Source organism: Triticum urartu, chromosome 6 (genome assembly GCF_003073215.2).
Source record: "Triticum urartu cultivar G1812 chromosome 6, Tu2.1, whole genome shotgun sequence".
NCBI lineage: Eukaryota > Viridiplantae > Streptophyta > Magnoliopsida > Poales > Poaceae > Triticum > Triticum urartu.
Genome location: NC_053027.1, coordinates 149,688,609 through 149,706,921, shown reverse-complemented (window position 1 = coordinate 149,706,921; position 18,313 = coordinate 149,688,609).

Sequence of the window (18,313 nt, the reverse complement as noted above, 5' to 3'; positions counted from 1 at the left end):
CCAACGCCTCACTCGGGTTCAGTTAGAGCCAATGCCTCACACACACGCGCGTACGTGTACGAGAGAAACGCGCATCGCTCGGCCCCCGACCTCCCACCGTAACTGGGAACTCCCCGAAATTTTCCTCGCCCTCGCTTCTACCATGATTTTTCCCGTCATGGACGGCCCAAAGAATGTCATGCGGTTGTGTCTCCGGCCCGCCCAGGACGAAAAGCCCATTTTCTGTCATGTTTTTTTGTCATAGAAGTAGGAGCCCACCACATCTATGATGATACCGGGTTTTGTCACAATTATCGTCATAGAAGTGTCATATGTATGACAAAAAAAACTTCGTTCGGCCCAGAATGTCACGGATGTGTCTTTTTTTTGTAGTGCTAGCAGACTCCATGGTTGAACTTAAGCATAATGCACAAATCTCAAAACAACAGTGGTTCTCCTTTGTTCTAGAATCTTCCGTATCATAACTGCTCAAACTTTTTTCTAGTTGAATTGCCATTTTTTGTTTTTACTTTATGCTTTACAATGCACAATTCCATGAATCATAAAATAGATTAAGGGCTTCTTTGATTCAAAGGATTCTCGAAGGAATTTTAGAGGATTCTAATCCTTAGGAATTTTTCCTATCTTGGTTGTTTGATTCGTAGGATTGTAAACCATAGGAATTTTTCCATATGATTCATTTGCACTAGATTTCATAGGAAACATCCCATCCACTCAAACCTCTTTGAAAGAATTCTGCATTTTTTCTATGCACAATCAAACACTCGTACCATCCTGTAGGATTCAAGACGACATTCCACTCTAATCCCATGTTCTTCCTATTCCCGCGTTTTGGAAATCCTACGAATCAAAGAGGCCCTAGGTTTTTTTTATAAAAACTAATTGATTTTGAATGAGATGAACTATAAGAATTAAACAAAGGTCTACATCAGGCATATATGACTCAGAGCTTACATGCTACAATGTGGTATTTATTCATAATTTGGTTGCAAAATCTGACGTGTGCAATGCACGTGTACCTTACTAGTACTTCGAGTATGTGCAAAACACAATGGCACGCTACAGAGTGTCTCTCTTAGAGTTCATGAAGCCACGTGGCACATGTGGAGGCGTTGTCACGACATCCTTGTGTGGATTGATCACAGTGACGTGCTGCTGGTTCTAGAAGAATGTACTCGTCCTCCCTGAGACGCACTGGTGGTACATGCACGAAGCGAAGATGTGCATGCACACCACGCACGCACTCATTCCCTCGCACGCACATGTGAGTACACGGGCCGGCACAATTTTGTACCAAGATCCACCCCATGTGATAATTTGATGTGTGTAAAGTCCTTCACTTCATTGATGGTCAATTAATACAGCGCATGAAAATTGAGTGGGCGTGAGGGCGGAAGAAAGACATGCACGTAGTACTGCACGCATGCGAGTAGTTAAATCATGGGTTGCTAGTAGTACTTCCATTGGTCTCCTTCATATTTTGTGCCAATTTTTGACAGTAACATAATATTTACGCATCTAACCAGTGTAGTCTACTTGAAATTTATATTCCACTAAACTCATCGGGAGCCGTTTCAGGCCTCGAAACCAAAAACCATCAATTAATCTTTACCTTGTTCCCATCACATTCGGAAGTACTAGTGCTACAATTAAGTGCAAGCCTGCTCACACCGACCAGTACGTACCAAACCTGAACATGTTCCCACTATGCAGGTTTTAGTACTAGTGCTGGTACTTAGGTTATAAAAAGGGGAACTACCTAACCGAAAATTACTCTACCTTCCTCCTCATAAGTCCTCTTTCTTCGTCCGTCCTTGCCATGGACGGTGTGCAGAGCTCTAGGTCGAGAGCTACTCGTAACAAGGGAGCGGCAACCAACGCTGCAAAAAAAAGAGAGGGCTCGCCGCCACGCAGAGACCTCGAAAGATCTCTCACAGGAAGGAGATGGATCCCAGGAGCACCCTAGACGCAGAGGCGAACATGCAGCACTGGAGTCATTATCCCTCGACGGCATGCCCGATCAGATCAATAAGCACCTCAATAAGCAGAAGGAGTTCATCCATGGCTTGGGAAGCTGCTGAAGGAGAGCCTCGACGACATGCCCACTGAGCTCAATGAGCAGGGGGAGTTGACCGCCGGCTTGGTGATGCTGCTGAAGAAGAGCATTGCCTCAAAGAAGAAGGCGACCGGCGAAATCCTACAACTTCACGAGGACAAGGCGAAGCTCTGCCACGAGCTCGACCTACCGAAGGAGGAGAACGCTGGCTGGAAGAAGCTGCATGAGAATAGTAGTTACTCGATGAAGATGTTGCAGGCCCTCGTCATGGAAATGCAGGAGGAGTTGGCGAAGCTCCGCATCGAGGACCCAGCTACTGTCAAGGTACGTAATGCGGCCGTGGAACAGATGATGAAGGATCGCATCGAGAAATCCTGCGTCATGGACACAATGATGAACATGGCAGAGGAGACACGCAAGGAGATGGAGGTCGTGGAGGCAATGAAGAAGCAGTTACGACTCCGCGGCCAGCAACCCTTCATGTAGTGAGAGCAGCGCCCCAGACTTGTGTGTGTCTCTTCCTTCTTTTTTGGGGGTGATAATCCTCCTCCTTCTTTTGCTCCTGTGTTTCTTATTTTGCTTCGGGTGTTTGGCCGCACGTGTCACCTTCTCTATGAGGCATGAATAGAACAATGCCAAAAATGAGATGACTAGCAAATTAGATCATTCTTTATCGCCAATAGAATAATGCCTCTTGCTAGTAATATATAACAAGAGTAGAGAGTAGAGGATATGGCACTGGGTTGCTATGTTTCGTGCTCCTCCGTCGTACTCCAGTGGAAAACTTGAGTATACCACTGTCGGATGTGGGGCTCCGGCTAACCCTTAAGGTTCAAACACTGGGGTGCGTGCGAAGTCTTTCCCTCCTAGCGATCTACGCTCTAGCTCGCTAAGATCTTGCGGACGAACTCGACGAACTCACAATACAGAAAGACATGGGGTTTATACTAGTTTGGGCCACCGTTGTGGTGTAATACCCTACTCCAGTGTGGTGGTGGTGGATTGCCTCTTGGGCTAATGACGAACAGTACAAGGGGAAGAACATCCTCCTGAGGTTGAGGTGTTCTTGTGCGTATGGGCTAGTGGTGTATGTCTGGGTCTGATGAGATCTCTCCCCATCTCTCTCCTCTCTACTATGGTGGTGGCTAGTCCTATTTATAGAGGCCCTGGTCCTCTTCCCAAATATCAAGCGGGAAAATAGCCAACAATGGTGGGCTAATTTGAAGGGGGACAACTAGTACGAGCCATCCTGACAAAAGTAGTCTTCGCCTGCACAAAGCTCTGGTGGTGACGTCGTCTTGGGCTCCATGATGACCTCCGTCTTGTAGTCCATGGTCTTGGTCCTATCGCACTGAAATGGCAACCTTTTTCTGGTGCCTCGATACTCCGCGACTATGCTTGCCTCCTTTGCACCAAAGGGGAAACAAGGACGATGTGCGCGCTGGCGCCCACCTGGTGTCGATCGTCATGGCTCATGTCACGAGAGTCTCGTGAGGTTCGCCTCGCCTTGATATCTCCGCCCCTCGCGAGCCTACCTGACTAGGCCGCTAGGGAGGAGGTCTTGCGTCGTCCACCTCGCGAGGCTTGGACCCTCGCGAGGGTCTTGGATGCTTTGTTGATGAAGATGGATCGTACGGCCTGCTGGCTCCACCACGCCGCAGGCCGCAGGCAGGCAAGTCTGGGGACCCCCGTTCCCAGAACGCCGACAGTAGCCCCCGGGCACAAGGTGCGCTCGGGCTTGGCTTCGCGGTGAAGCCAAGGGTCAAGTTTGGAGCACCGCGGGCCCCAAAAGCCTGCGGCCTCGGTTGACGCATGGCGGTTGATTGGACGTGGGCATCTCCGCTTCCCCATGCTGCCTCGACGACTGCACGACTTGTCAAGTCCCTGCGACATGCAAGGGAAACCATCATTACCTGTGATCGTGGGAGACGCCGGTTGGCCTTCTCTTGCTATAAATGGGGAGGGGGCAGAGCCCCCGTTGCCCATCTCTTCCTCGCTTGCTCGCTTCTTCTTTGCTTCATTGCTTGCAATGCCTCCGATGGCGCCATGAAGGAAGTTTTCTGCCGCCGAGAAGGGGAAGGCCCCTTGCGAGGGCCCCAGTTCCCCGGCGCCCAAGCGCGGTCATGGCCATCGGCGCAAGCACGCTGCGACCCCCGCCGTGGCCCATCATTGAGGCGGCGCCGCGGCACGCGAAGGGGACCGTCCCAACCATGGCGGTCTAGCTGACGAGGGGAGGCGCGCGATGGTGGCGCGGCCTCCTTGCCCGCGCTTCCATTCAGCAGAGGTGTTGCTGGAGTTCGTTGTCTTGTCGGAGAACCCGACCGGCAACTGGCTCCAGCTTCCGGGCTTCCTTGTCGATGAACTTCCGGCCCCTGGTCCAGGCGGGCTCTGGCTGCAGGTGGATGGTTGCTGCAGCAAGGCCTCCTGGGTCGCGGTCGAGACTTCCGCCGCAGGCAACATAGCCCTGGCCGCGGCTGGCAGACGTTCACCCGTGCGCGCGGCCTGGGCAGGCGGTGCACGCTCCACTTCAAGTATGACGGTGGGTCGACCCTCTATGTGAGGGTGTTCGGGGAAGATGGTCGCCGCGTCGGGTGCTGCCCCGAGATGAACGATGGTGAGGAGGTGCTCGGCCTTAGTGACGGTCGCGACGAGGATGAGGGCGAGCCTGCCCTCATCGGCGACCGCATCTCTTCCAGCTACAGCGGCTCTCCCTCCAGTGACAGCTCCAACAGTGGTGGCTACGACCAGCCACTGCGCCCGCTTCGAAGGAGGCAGCGGGTCATCTCATCGCCGCGCCTCCGTGAAGCGCGAGGAGGGGTCTGGCTAGGCTCAGGCGTCGCTAAGGGCCTACCCCCGCGGATGGCTGAAACGCCACTTTGTTTAGCTTTTCCCCTTCTTTTTCTGCATCAGAAAACGAAACCAGTATGGGCCCAGAGGGGCGTGTATCGAACTGTGGTTCTTGGTTAATGCAACATGCGTGTTATTCCCATGTCGTGTTGTTATTTTGCGCAAAGATAACCTAACCTGGCGTGTTTGGGATGCCCTTTCCTTCACGAGGTGTCTGCATTTGCTCAGGAACTGCAAAAATTTTGTTAGGGGTGCGCTAGAGGATTTGCCGTTCACCCAAACCTTGACTTGGCGCTTTGCATCGCGGTACCCGAGGGGCACGGATTAAGAGAGATGCGCCAGCTTCCAAGCTCGAACGAGAGTGACTCGCGAGAAGGTGGGGAGAAGAAAAATGCTCGCAAGGGCACCTTCCTAGCCCCCTCGCGAGGTATGCGAGAGAGAGAGAGATCATGAGCAAACCAGAGCCAAAAACGCGGTAAAAGGCGAATGAACCAAATCAGCAAGGAACGCCAAAGGCAAACTTGATTAAGGAGAAGCGAGCCAACTTCGGAAAGAAAATGAAAAGCCGTGTCCGGCACCTAATCTAGTCTTCAAGTCTTCTCACCAGCGCAGAGCTAAGTGATGTCCACTAGGCGTGGGAGGGAGCCCCAGGGCCTAAGGTCGGCTCTCCTAAAACTCCGAGGCGTGTACAACCCCAACTCATTATTACATTAGTGTGTCACGGGCGGCGATTCTTCACAGGCACCGGGCCTTCTTCACAGGCTTTGGGCCTTTCTTCACAGGCTCTGGGCCTTGCTTCACAGGCTCTGGACCTTGCTTCACAGGCTCTAGGACTTGCTTCATAGGCTCTGGGCCTTGCTTCACAGGTAGAACCTCCGGAGGTGCTGGATGTTCCAGGCGTTTTGGATAGGTGTCCCTTCTTGCGTCTCCAGGCGCACCGCGCCAGGCCTGGAGATGTGAACGACCCTGAACGGGCCCTCCCACATTGGTGAAAGCTTGTGCAACCCTTCCCAGGAGAGGACCCGCCTCAGGACCAGGTCACCCGTCTCGAGCGTCCTGGAGCGAATGTTGCGGAAGTGGTAACACCGGAGCGCTTGCTGGTACCTTGCCACCCTTAATGCAGCTTCGCGACGACGTTCCTCCCCCAGCATGAGAGCCATCCACCGCATGGCGTCCTGCTGCATTTCGTCAAACACCAGAACCCGTGCGAAGCGATGTCGGACCTCGTGAGGGAGGACTGCTTCAGCTCCGTAGACGAGGAAGAATGGAGTCTCGCTCGTTGGCTTGGTAGTGGTGGTACGGATGGACCACAGCACAGATTGGAGCTCGTCGTGCCAGCCCCTGCCACAGGCCTCCAGCTTCTTCTTGAAGGTCCTGGTCTTGAGGCCCCTCAGGACCTCAGCGTTAGCGCGCTCAGCCTGACCATTGCTCCTGGGGTGGGCCACCAAAGCGTAGCAGATCTGCGTTCCAAGGTTAGCACAGTAGGTTTTAAAGAGGTTACTAGTAAACTGCGAGCCGTTATCTGTGATGATACGGTTGGGGACCCCTAAGCGGCTCACGAGGCCCTTGATGAACTTGATAGCAGAGCCGGCTGGAATGGTTCGGAAGGCTTCCACTTCCGCCCATTTGGTGAACTTGTCGATAGCGACGTAGAGATAACGATAGCCCCCTGGCGCTCGTGGGAACGGGCCTAGGATGTCTAGCCCCCAGACCGCAAACGGCCATGTGAGCGGGATGGTTTGGAGGCCCTGAGCAGGCTGATGGATTTGCTTGGCGTGTAATTGGCAAGCTTCGCAGGATTTCACTAGCTCGGCTGCATCATTGAGTGTTGTGGGCCAATAGAATCCGCTGCGGAAGGCCTTGCCGACGAGGTCCGTGATGATGAGTGATGTCCACAGTCCCCGTCGTGTGTCAGTCAGCAGCTCCCTCCCTTGATCGTTGGAGATGTAGCGCAGCGTGACATCGTTTGGTTGTTTCCTGTACAACTCGCCGTCTTGAATGTAGTATGCCGTGGCCTGTCGGGCCACGCGCTCCGCGTCCTCTTCCTTCTCCGGCAGTATCCCGTGCATCAGGTACTCTTTGAACTCCTTGGTCCAACACTCCTCCTGGGGCTCGAGCACCAAGAGTAGCCGACCTCCTGAGGTTGGGCTGCAAGCTGGTGCTCCCGTGGCCGGGGGCTATGGGAGCTCCTCCCGAGGCTGAGTCATGCTTGAAAGAGGTGGCGTAGCTGATGGCTTGAAGAGCCGCTCTTCGAAGACGCTAGGCTTTTGCGGTTGCCGCCTGGATGCTCTCTTGGCGATGTCATCGGCTTCCTTGTTGGTGCCCTGGGGCACGTGCTGCAGCTCCAAGCCTGAGAACTACTTTTCCATCTTGCGCACCTCCGCAAGGTAGGCCTCCATGTGCTCGTCCTTTGGCTCGTACACTTTGTTAGAGAAGTTGACAAGGAGTTGCGAGTCGCCCTTGATGGTAAGGCGCTTCACCCCCAGAGCCACAGCAGCCTTTAGGCTGGCTATGAGGCCTTCGTATTCTGCGATATTGTTGGAGACCTTCTCGCCGTGCTGGAAGTAGAGTTGCACAACGTAGTAAAGCTTGTCTTGAGTGGGCGAGATGAGCACTACTCTAGCCCCCACGCCCTGGTGCGCAAAGGAGCCATCAAAATACATGACCCTGTCGTCTGGTGCCTCACTTCCTGGGGAGGTGGACCGGTCTTCTCCTTCCTCAAGAGCTGGGGCATCTGTCCATTCCGCCAAAAAATCAGTGAGCGCGGCCCCCTTGATGACCCTGGTGGTGCTGAACTCCAGCTGGAATGCTTGCAGCTCGATGTTCCATTCAGCGACCCTTCCGGCTGAGTTTGGACTCCTGACTACCCTTTCCAATGGGTAAGATGAGATGACCTTGATGGGGTGCCCCTAAAAGTAGTGTTGCAGCTTGCGTGAGGCCACCAAGAGTGCGAGTAGGAGCTTTTGCGGCATGGGGTAGCGTGCCCTTGCATCTCGCAGTACGGTGCTGACGAAGTATACAGGGTGCTCGACGAGGGCTGGCACACTGTTGAGGCTCGGGTCTTGCGGAGATTGTGGTGTATCCTGAGGTGGAGGGTTTCCTGAGACTTGGCCATCCTCAGGAGTTTCCGCGATGTTGCCCTGCCGAGCTTGATCTTCCGCTGCTGATGGCTCTGGTGTGCCTTCCTGACCCTGCAATGCATCAGCTCTGGCTTGGTGCGGCTCACCCATGTCTCTGCGCTCCTCCCGAACCGCCACCAGCACCGCGTTGGCGGAGTACGGGGTGGCAGCAAGGTAGAGTACCAGAGGCTCGAGAGGTCGTGGCGCCACCATCACCGAGGGGCTGGTGAGGTATTTCTTGAGGTCTTGGAAGGCCCGGTCGGCCTCCGGGGTCCACTCGAAGGGGCCTTTCCTCTTCATGAGCTTAAAGAAGGGTAAGGCGTGCTCGCCTAGCTTAGAGATGAAACGCCCTAACGCGTTTACTTGTCCTGCCAGCTTTTGCATCTCCTTGAGGGTCTATGGTGGGCTCATGTCTTCGATGGCCTTGATCTTCTCTGGGTTCACCTCGATCCCTCTATGGGATACAAGAAACCCCAGCAGCTTGCCAGAGGGGATGCCAAACACGCACTTCTCCGGGTTAAGCCTCAAGTTCACCTAGCGCAAAGGTCTCCTCCAAGTCTTGAATCAACGTCCTCGCCTCGCAAGATTTGACCACTATGTCATCAACATAGGCCTCTGTGTTCCTGCCGAGCTGCCGCCCCAAGGCGATGTGCATTAGCCGCTGAAAGGTTGTGCCTGCGTTGCGAAGGCCGAAAGGCATGCAGGTGTAGCAATACACCACACATGGTGTCAAGAAAGCTGTCTTCTCCACATCCTCCACCGCCATCTTGATCTGATGGTATCCAGAGAACGCATCCAGGAAACATAACAAATCGCACTCAGTGGTGGAGTCGATGATTTGATCGATGCGCGGAAGGGGGAACAAATCTTGGGGGCAGGCTTTGTTGAGGTTGGTGAAGTCGACGCACATCCATCCCTTCCCACCTTTCTTCGGTACTACGACGGGGTTTGCCAGCCATTCGGGGTATCGAACTTCTCAGATGGTACCTGCCGCCTCCAGCTTGCATGTCTCTTGGACGATGAAGGCCTGCTTCTCAATGGACTGTCCTCTTGCTTGCTGCTTCACGAGGCGTACGTTGGGGCATACCATTAGATGATGCTGGATTACCTCTCTCGGGACCCCTACCAGTTGATTGGGCTCCCACATCTCCTTGTTCGCACGCAAAAACCTCACCAAAGCTTCCTCCTGTCCTGGGCCAAGGCCGGTTCCTATGGTGAAGGTGGCTCCTGAAGACCCGTCCTCGTTGACCGGCACCTGCTTGGTCTCCGCCTTGTCTTGGGTGAACAGCTGCCTCTTCTTGGCGGGCGCGGTCTCCTTGGCCTCGGGCGCACCGGCGCCGGCTGGCTCTGCCGCTGCCGCGGTCTTGAAGGCGAGCCTGAGCGTCATCACGGCCTCCTTAGTGTCCCCCTTGATGGTGAGGACGCCCTTGCTCCCTAGCATCTTCATGAGGGTGTAGGCCGGGTGAGTCACCACCATGAACTGAGTGAGAGCCGGGTACCCGAGGATGGCGTTGTACGGGAGACCGATGCGGGCGATGTCAAAGTCCACCAGCTCGGTGCGATAGTTGTCTCGGGTGCCAAAGGTGATAGGGAGGCGGATCTGCCCCAGAGGGTGAGCAGCTCCACCACCCACTCCTGTGAAGGGCTTGGTGAGGCCGAGCCGTTCGAGCGGCACATGAAGAAGGCTGAAGGCTTCCACGGAGAGCAAGTTGAGGCCGGCGCCGCCGTCGATGAGGGTCTTGGTGATGGCCACGTTGCAGATGGTGGGCGTGCAGAGCATCGAGAGCATCCCGGAGCCGGTGGTGGAGCCGGGGTGGTCTTCCGAGTCGAAGGTGAGGTCGGCCTCTGGCGCAGCCCAACCCGGCGCAGCCCCCGGGCGCTTGCAGGCAGCCCCAATATGACGGAAGAAAGACTTGACATGGCAATTTGAAGGAGGTGCTTGGGAGCCACCCAGTAGTGTCGCGACTGCATGGTGTGCCGGCGCCGCGTAGCGCGCAGTGAAGAGGTCGCGGAGTTCCCCCCAGGACGTCACCGTGGATCCCCGGAGGTTGAGCAGCCAAGCGCGCGGCTCGCCGGCGAGGGCCAGGGGGAACAAGTTTTCCATGATCTTGTCATCGCCTCCGGCTTCGAGGACGGCCTCCTCGTATGCTAGCAGGAACAGCGACGAGTCTGTCGCGCCACCGTAACGCAGCGGCATCTCTGTCCTGAACTTGGCCGGCCACTGCACTCGCCACAAAGCGGGGGCCGGGGCTCGGTATCCAGACTCCCTGCTGCTGGCATTGACCGCAGAGGTTGGTGACGGGGCACCTGTCATGGGAGCGTAGTGTGGCGGCACGGCCCGCTGGTTGGTGGAGAGAAACCCCGGCGCACCCCTACCTGGCGCGCCAAATGTCGGATGTGGGGCTCCGGCTAACCCTTAAGGTTTGAACACTTGGGTGCGCGCGAAGTCTTTCCCTCCTACCGATCTACGCTCTAGCTCGCTAAGATCTTGCGGACGAACTCGACGAACTCACAACACAGAAAGATACGGGGTTTATACTGGTTCGGGCCACCGTTGTGGTGTAATACCCTACTCCAGTGTGGTGGTGGTGGATTGCCTCTTGGGCTGATGAAGAATAGTACAAGGGGAAGAACAGCCTCCTGAGGTTGAGGTGTTCTTGTGCGTATGGGCTAGTGGTGTATCTCTGGGTCTGATGAGATCTCTCCCCATCTCTCTCCTCTCTACTATGGTGGTGGCTAGTCCTATTTATAGAGGCCCTGGTCCTCTTCCCAAATATCGAGCGGGAAGGGAGCCAACAATGGCGGGCTAATTTGAAGGGGGACAGCTAGTACGAGCCATCCTGACAAAAGTAGTCTTCGCCTGCACAAAGATCTGGAGGTGATGCTGTCTTGGGCTCCACGATGACCTCCGTCTTGTAGTCCATGGTCTTGGTCTTGTTCCACCAAAATGGCAACCTTTTCCTGGTGCCTCGGTACTCCGCGACTACGCTTGCCTCCTTTGCACCAAAGGGGAAACAAGGATGCTGCGCGCGCTGGCGCCCGCCTGGTGTCGATCGTCATGGCTCAGGTAACGAGAGTCTCGTGAGGTTCGCCTCGCCTTGATATCTCTGCCCCTCGCGAGCCTACCTGACCAGGCCGCTCGGGAGGAGGTCTTGCGTCTTCCTCCTCGCGAGGCTTGGACCCTCGCGAGGGTCTTGGATGCTTTGTTGATGAAGATGGGCCGTATGGCCTACTGGCTCTGCCACGCCGTGGGCCACAGGCAGGCAAGTCTAGGGACCCCTGTTCCCAGAACGCCGACAACCGCACGGTTCTTTGCTCCTCCTCAGGTCGCCGGCACATTTATACGAGCAGTCAAATCACAAGGCCCCACCATCCAGTAGTAATGAATCGTCAAATCACAAAGGCCCTCGCCTCTCGTGAAAAGACCAAGCTAGACTGCCCCGCCCTCTAGCCTTTTAAAAAAATTATACATTTGTATAGTAGTAGTATCGATGGATTGCGCCATGGAGCAAAACTAACAAGATGTAATTAAAGAAAAAAGGTGGTACTTATAGAGAGCGCTCGTCGCCAAATTATGCATATACTATATGACACTACCCACTATGAAGGTACTAGTAGCATAGACTAGTAACTAGTCTATGCTACTCTCCACTATGACCAGCCAAAGTCGAGGCGCGGATACCAACGAGGGCCTGGTTGTGTCTATACTTGGACAACTCACCCGACTGCATGCACACCAGCCAGACGAAGCTCGTGTCGTGTTGGTCCCGTGTGCGGCCCGCACATTAACCAAAACCTCGCGCCTCCATCTTAGCCTCCGCGTTTTAAACTTCTCAATCTCAAGGCCAAGGAGCAACGTGAAACGTATGATAGAGCCAATCAGATGGTTGAGAACACTACAATTCGTAGCTACAGATGCATGTGTGAGAGAGGACGAGTGCGTGCATGCACCTCTTCTCAGAGTACAACTGTATGTGGGTGGCATCGACCTAGGGAGCAGTGATGGTGCGTGCGAGAAGTCCCGAGAGATAGGTGTAATGCGTTTGAAAAAAAGACTAGTCTATAGCTCGCCACGAGGCTATTCCTGTCGAACGCCAAGCGTAAGATATATATCCAACGGTGCCAGTTTTTGCATGTACATAGGAGTAGAAAAAGAACTAGTACCATGGCATATGCTACACCACGACCGAGAAAACGTGCCGACGTTACGCCATCTGGGAATAGTGCCGCACTTCGAAACTAGAACCGTCAATAAATTTTGAGCGCGTCTCGTCACATTCCAAATTACTACTACTACCACGCTATATTTAAGTGCAAACCTGTTCACACCGATCACAACCTAAACGGTTTCCCACTTAGGAGCATATTAGTAGTACTCGGTTATTAATACTACTATGCTAAGATGACTACACATTCCTCCTGAACTCCTCATCCACAAAAAACAATCAAGTCAATCAATCCATAGCGAGCGTGAGTTCTGGGTCGAGAGATTTCCACCAAGGAGAGGTGAGCATGGAAGAGGAAGCACGAGAGATGTCCTGCCTCGCCGCGAAAGCAGCCGACGTGTCCAGCCACGCAGTAGTAGCAGCACAAAGGTCCTGCCGCGCCGCTGAAGCAGCACGGAGGTCCCGCCGCGCCATCGATGTAGCAAACTGGTCCAGCCACGCCGCGGAAGCAGCAGAGATGTCCTGCCGCATCGCCGAAGTAGTAGGGAGGTCCCGCCACGCCGCGGCAGCCTGGGAAAATTTCTCACGGGCAGGCGAGGACTCTTGCAGGTGCATGCATGCGATAGTCCATAGCCAGATGGATCAGATCTCCGGCTGGGCGAGGATGCAGGACGAGGCTACCGGCGTCATCCGGCAACTAGGGGAGGGCAATGCGAAGCTCCGGGGCGAGCGTGACCTGCTGAGGGTGAAGATCGCCAGAAGGGCAAAGCAGGAGGAGGAGACCGCTACCTTGTTGCAGAGGACGAGCGTCATCATCAAGAAACTTATGGACGAGAATGCCATGCTCCGCATCGAGTGCAACAGGCTAGTGGAGGAATCCATGGATGCTGCCAAGCAGCGTATTAAGGACATGAAACTGATGAAAGAGATCATCGCCTGCCACAAGAACTAGTCTCCGCGACCTGCAGCGCATAAAGGAGGTAGAGATCAGCGACCAGATCGTTGTATGTGTCTTCCTTCTTCTTTTGCCCTTTTGTATTTCGGGCGTAGCCGCATGTGGCTTTTTTAATTATCTTCCTAATTATGTAAGACAATTATTATCCACTCTCATCGTCCTTATATATATTCATCATTCTTGTTATAAGTCTCAGTAGATGCTATATAGGTCCGTCGGATCTTACATCAAGATCCGCGCAAAATTTTCTTTTCAGATTTTCTTTTTTTCTCTTAAATCTCAGTCGAGTGAGACATTGCCACGCCATTAAACAGAGGCTCGGGCGCCATCAATGGAGACCTTTGGAGAGAGGTGGACAGCAGATGGAGGTCAAAGGGCTCACATGCCTCCCATACTCAAATAGCTACCCTGCACGGCGCCTCCTAGCTAATAAAAAAGGGATGCGTGGCGGCATGTAAATGGTAAATAGAACGCCCATGGTTTCAATAATACTTGTGTTTCCGATTGTAACGTGACAACACTTGTTCCAAAATGACTTTGTTGATTGTTAACGTGTGCACCTTCGCAAATCAGACAGCAAAATTACCACAGCATGTTGGTGCCATGTCATGACACCAACCAAGTTTCATGATTTTCATGCGTGTTTCGGATTTACAGGAATTAAAAAACCAAGTTTCTCAATGTTTCCAGCCGAGCCATGACGCCTAGATGTTTGAATTTCATTCCCATTTCTGGCATGGGACCTAGAAATTTACCCGAGGACACACATGTGATTTTTCAACCAGCTTTGGTCCACTGGAGCATGTGCTTGTATTTAAAATTTTAATTATGCACACAAAGGTGACACGTTCCCTCTCAGAACCACGAGCCTTCTTGAGAGAAGCTCCGGTTTGCAAGAAACTTATACCAAAACTTGTTCCTATTCTGCATTTTTTTACCACAACATGGTAGTACCATGACATGACACCATGCCAAGTTTCATGATTTTTAGGCGTGTTTTGGATTTACAAGAATTTTAAAACCAAGCTTCACAATGTTCTCGGCTGAACCACGATGCCCAGATGTTTGAATTTCATTCCGATTTCTTGCATGTGACCTAAAAATTCACCTGAGGACAGACATGTGATTTTTCAATCAACTTTGGTTCACGGGAGCATGTGCTTGTAGTTCAAATTTGAATTATGCACATTAAATGACCAGAAACTCAATTAATATATAAAAAAGGCCAAACGAACCCGGAATAATTCCTAAATTTAACAGGGCACTCATATATTTCTATGTTGCCTCTGTAAAGAAAATCTGGGGGGAGGCAGTGTATATTAGAAATGCCATTAGACATTGTTATTTTCACGTCAAACCCGTTGACCATGTTACATGACAAAAATAAGTCGATTCTCACAATGATAAGTTAATGGTCTCCAGCACAAGACACCCCTCAAATAAAACTAAGCACCCTGGAATTCTTTGACAAAACTAAGCACCCTGAAATTCTTTGACAACTAAACTGCTGGCTATATGATGTTGGCCATATATATTGTACGTATATAATGTGAATAAACGAGTGGTAGTACTATACCAACTAAAAGATGAAATGTACGAAACATAACGAGAAGAAACATAACATAGTTCTGCTGGGGGCTCAGCACAACACACCCCTCAAATAAAAATAAGCACACCTGAAATTAAACTAAGCAACTAATCTGGTAGACACTGCATTAGAACCACCATGAGCAACGACACTTCCACCTTACTCGGACTCCTCATCCACGTCCTCGACTTTGTCCTTGTCCCTCTTCCTCTTGGCCGATACTTCTTTGCTTGAACCGCACACTTGGCTCTTGCTCTTCATCCAACCCTTGTAGATATTGTAACAAAGGTAGCCATCCATTGCAGCGTAGTGGATGTGGTCTATATCTAGTACATTCCACTCCCATGCATGATGAAACTTGAACGGAGGTTTCTTCAGTGTACCGTACGAAGGATGAACCATGGCTCCTGCCAGGGTCGGCATTGAAGGCTGATCACGGGAGGGCACCAGCCCTTTCTTATGGAGGTCAAAGGGTGTCGGTATCAAAACCGGTGGATCTCTATTAAGATGCTTAAAGAAGTTATTTTTCCGAGGTTTGGAGTCCCTAGATATTTAATGACTGATGGTGGTTCACATTTTATTCATGGTGCCTTTCATAAAATGCTTGCTAAGTATGATGCTAATCATAGAAATGCATCTCCTTATCACCCGCAGTCTAGTGGTCAAGTAGAATTGAGTAATAGAGAGCTCAAATTAATTTTGCAAAAGACTATTAATAGATCTAGAAAAAAATGGTCCAAGAAACTTGATGATGCATTATGGGCCTATAGAACTGCATATAAAAACCCTATGGGTATGTCTCCGTATAAAATGGTTTATGGAAAAGCATGTCACTTACCTCTCGAACTAGAACATAAGGCATATTGGGCTATTAAAGAGCTCAACTATGATTTCAAACTTACCGGTGAGAAGAGGCTTTTTGACATCAGCTCACTTGATGAATGGAGAACCCAAGCCTATGAAAATGCCAAACTGTTTAAAGAAAAGGTTAAAAGATGGCATGACAAAAGGATACAAAAGTGTGAGTTTAATGTAGGTGATTATGTATTGCTATACAACTCTCATTTGAGATTTTTTGCAGGCAAACTCCTCTCTCAATGGGAAGGTCCTTACGTCATCGAGGAGGTTTATCGTTCCGGTGCCATAAAAATCAACAACTTCGAAGGCACAAATCCAAGGGTGGTGAACGGCCAAAGATTCAAACATTATATCTCAGTTAATCCTATAAATGTTGAAACTAATGTTATTGAAACCGTAACCTCAGAGGAATACATAAGGGACACTTTCTAGAACGTTTCAGACTCCGAAAAGGAATAGGTGCGTGGTACGGTAAGTAAACCGACTCCAAAATAGTTCTAATGGCAATTTTCTCCGTTTTGGAATATATAAAAATAAGGAAAATAAGAAGCGGTCTGGAAAGGACACGAGGCTTCCACGAGGATGGAGGGCACGCCCTAACCCCTGAGCGCGCCCCCCTGCCTCATGGGCACCTCGTGTGCCCTCCGGACTCCGTTTTCTTGCACAATACTTCTTTTGGTTGGTAAAAATTCATTATATAATCTCCCGAAGGTTTTGACCACCGTATCACGCAAATATCTTCTGTTTTTGTTTCGAGCTGTTTTTGCTGCAGATTTAGAGCAACATGTCTTCTCAAGAGTCAGTCGGGGAGAGCCGGGTGTCTCATCCGACACCAGGACCAAGAGCAAACAGTGATGCTGTCCACTTTGGGCCATCAACGGAAGAAGAGATGGAGGCCGATTTTAAAAGGATAGATGCCATGGAAGAGGATCAAGAACTATGCAACATCCATGGGTGAAAGGAGCTTTAGCCGTCACTGGCAAGCTCTGAAAGGAAATAATGGGCCTCAAGCAGCAAGTCAATAAACTTGAAGAAGAGAATCATATCCTGAGGGGCATCATCGCCAAGAACATCACATCACCACCTATGAAGAGGGAGACATAAACACATGGGTATGGGCACTCCCCTTGGCAACTGCCAAGCTTGGGGGAGTACCCCGGTATCGTATCACCATCACATCTCTTATCTTTACCATTTTCCTTAGTTCAATCCTTTTGGTAATATCTTGATCTAGTAGAATAAAGTTTTAGTATGATCTAGTTGTGAGTTTTGCTTCATGATCCTTCTATGTAATCGAGTCCATGAGCTATATATAATAAATATTAGTGTCGAGCCAAGGGCTTGATTATCTTGCTATGATCTTGAGGGAATAAAATAAAAGAGAAAGAATAAAAAGAAATAAAGAGATCATATGGATCTTATAGAGAGTAATGACTTCACATATAAAAGTATGATGAATAAAGTTGTTGAAAGTTGACAAACATAGTTTTGGTCATTATTGCAATTAATAGGAAGTAATAAAGAAAGAGAGGTCTTCACATATAAATATACTACCTTGGACATCTTTTATGATTGTGAGCACTCATTAAAGTATGATATGCTAAAGAGTTGACGTCGGACAAGGAAGACAACGTAATGGGTTATGTTTTCTTACATCTGAGATAAATTATATTGTCATGGATCATCCAACATGTTGAGCTTGCCTTTCCCTCTCATGCTAGCCAAGTTATTTGCACCAAGTAGAAATACTACGTGTGCTTCCAAATATCCTTAAACCCAGTTTTGCCGTTAGAGTCCACCATACCTACCTATGGATTGAGTAAGATCCTTCAAGTAAGTTGTCATCGGTGCATGTAATAAAAATTGCTCTCTGAATATGTATGATTTGTTAATGTGGAGAAAATAAGCTTTATACGATCTTGTGATCTGGAAGAAATAAAAGCGACGGACTACATAATAAAGGTCCATATCACAAGTGGCAATATAAAGTGACGTTCTTTCACATTAAGATTTTGTGCATCCAACCATAAAAGCGCATGACAACCTCTGCTTCCCACTGCGAAGGGCCTATCTTTTACTTTTATCTTCTACCTTATATAAGAGTCATGGTGATCTTCACCTTTCCTTTTTACATTTTATCCTTTGGCAAGCGCAATGTGTTCGAAAGATCCAGATACATATAGCTAATTGGATGTGAGTCTGCATGAACTATTATTGTTGACATTACCCTTGAGGTAAAAGGTTGGGAGGCAAAACTATAAGCCCCTATCTTTCTCTATGTCCGATTAAAACTCCATACCCATAAGTATTGCGTGAGTGTTAGCAATTGTGAAAGACTAAATGATAGTTGAGTATGTGGACTTGCTGAAAAATCTCTTATATTGACTCTTTCCTATGTTATGATAAATTGCAATTGCCTCAATGACTGAGATTAGAGTTTGTTAGTTTTCAATGAAGTTTATGATTCATACTTGAAATTGTGATTGAATGTTACTTTGGCATAAGAGATCATATGAGAATATGTATATGTTATTGTTCTAAGAATGATCATGATGCCCTCATGTCCATATTTTATTTTTATCGACACCTCTAACTCTAAACATGTGGACGTGTTTATCGTTATCGGCTTCCGCTTGAGGACAAGCGAGGTCTAAGCTTGGGGGAGTTGATACGTCCATTTTGCATCATGTTGTTATATTGATATTTATTGCATTATGGGCTGTT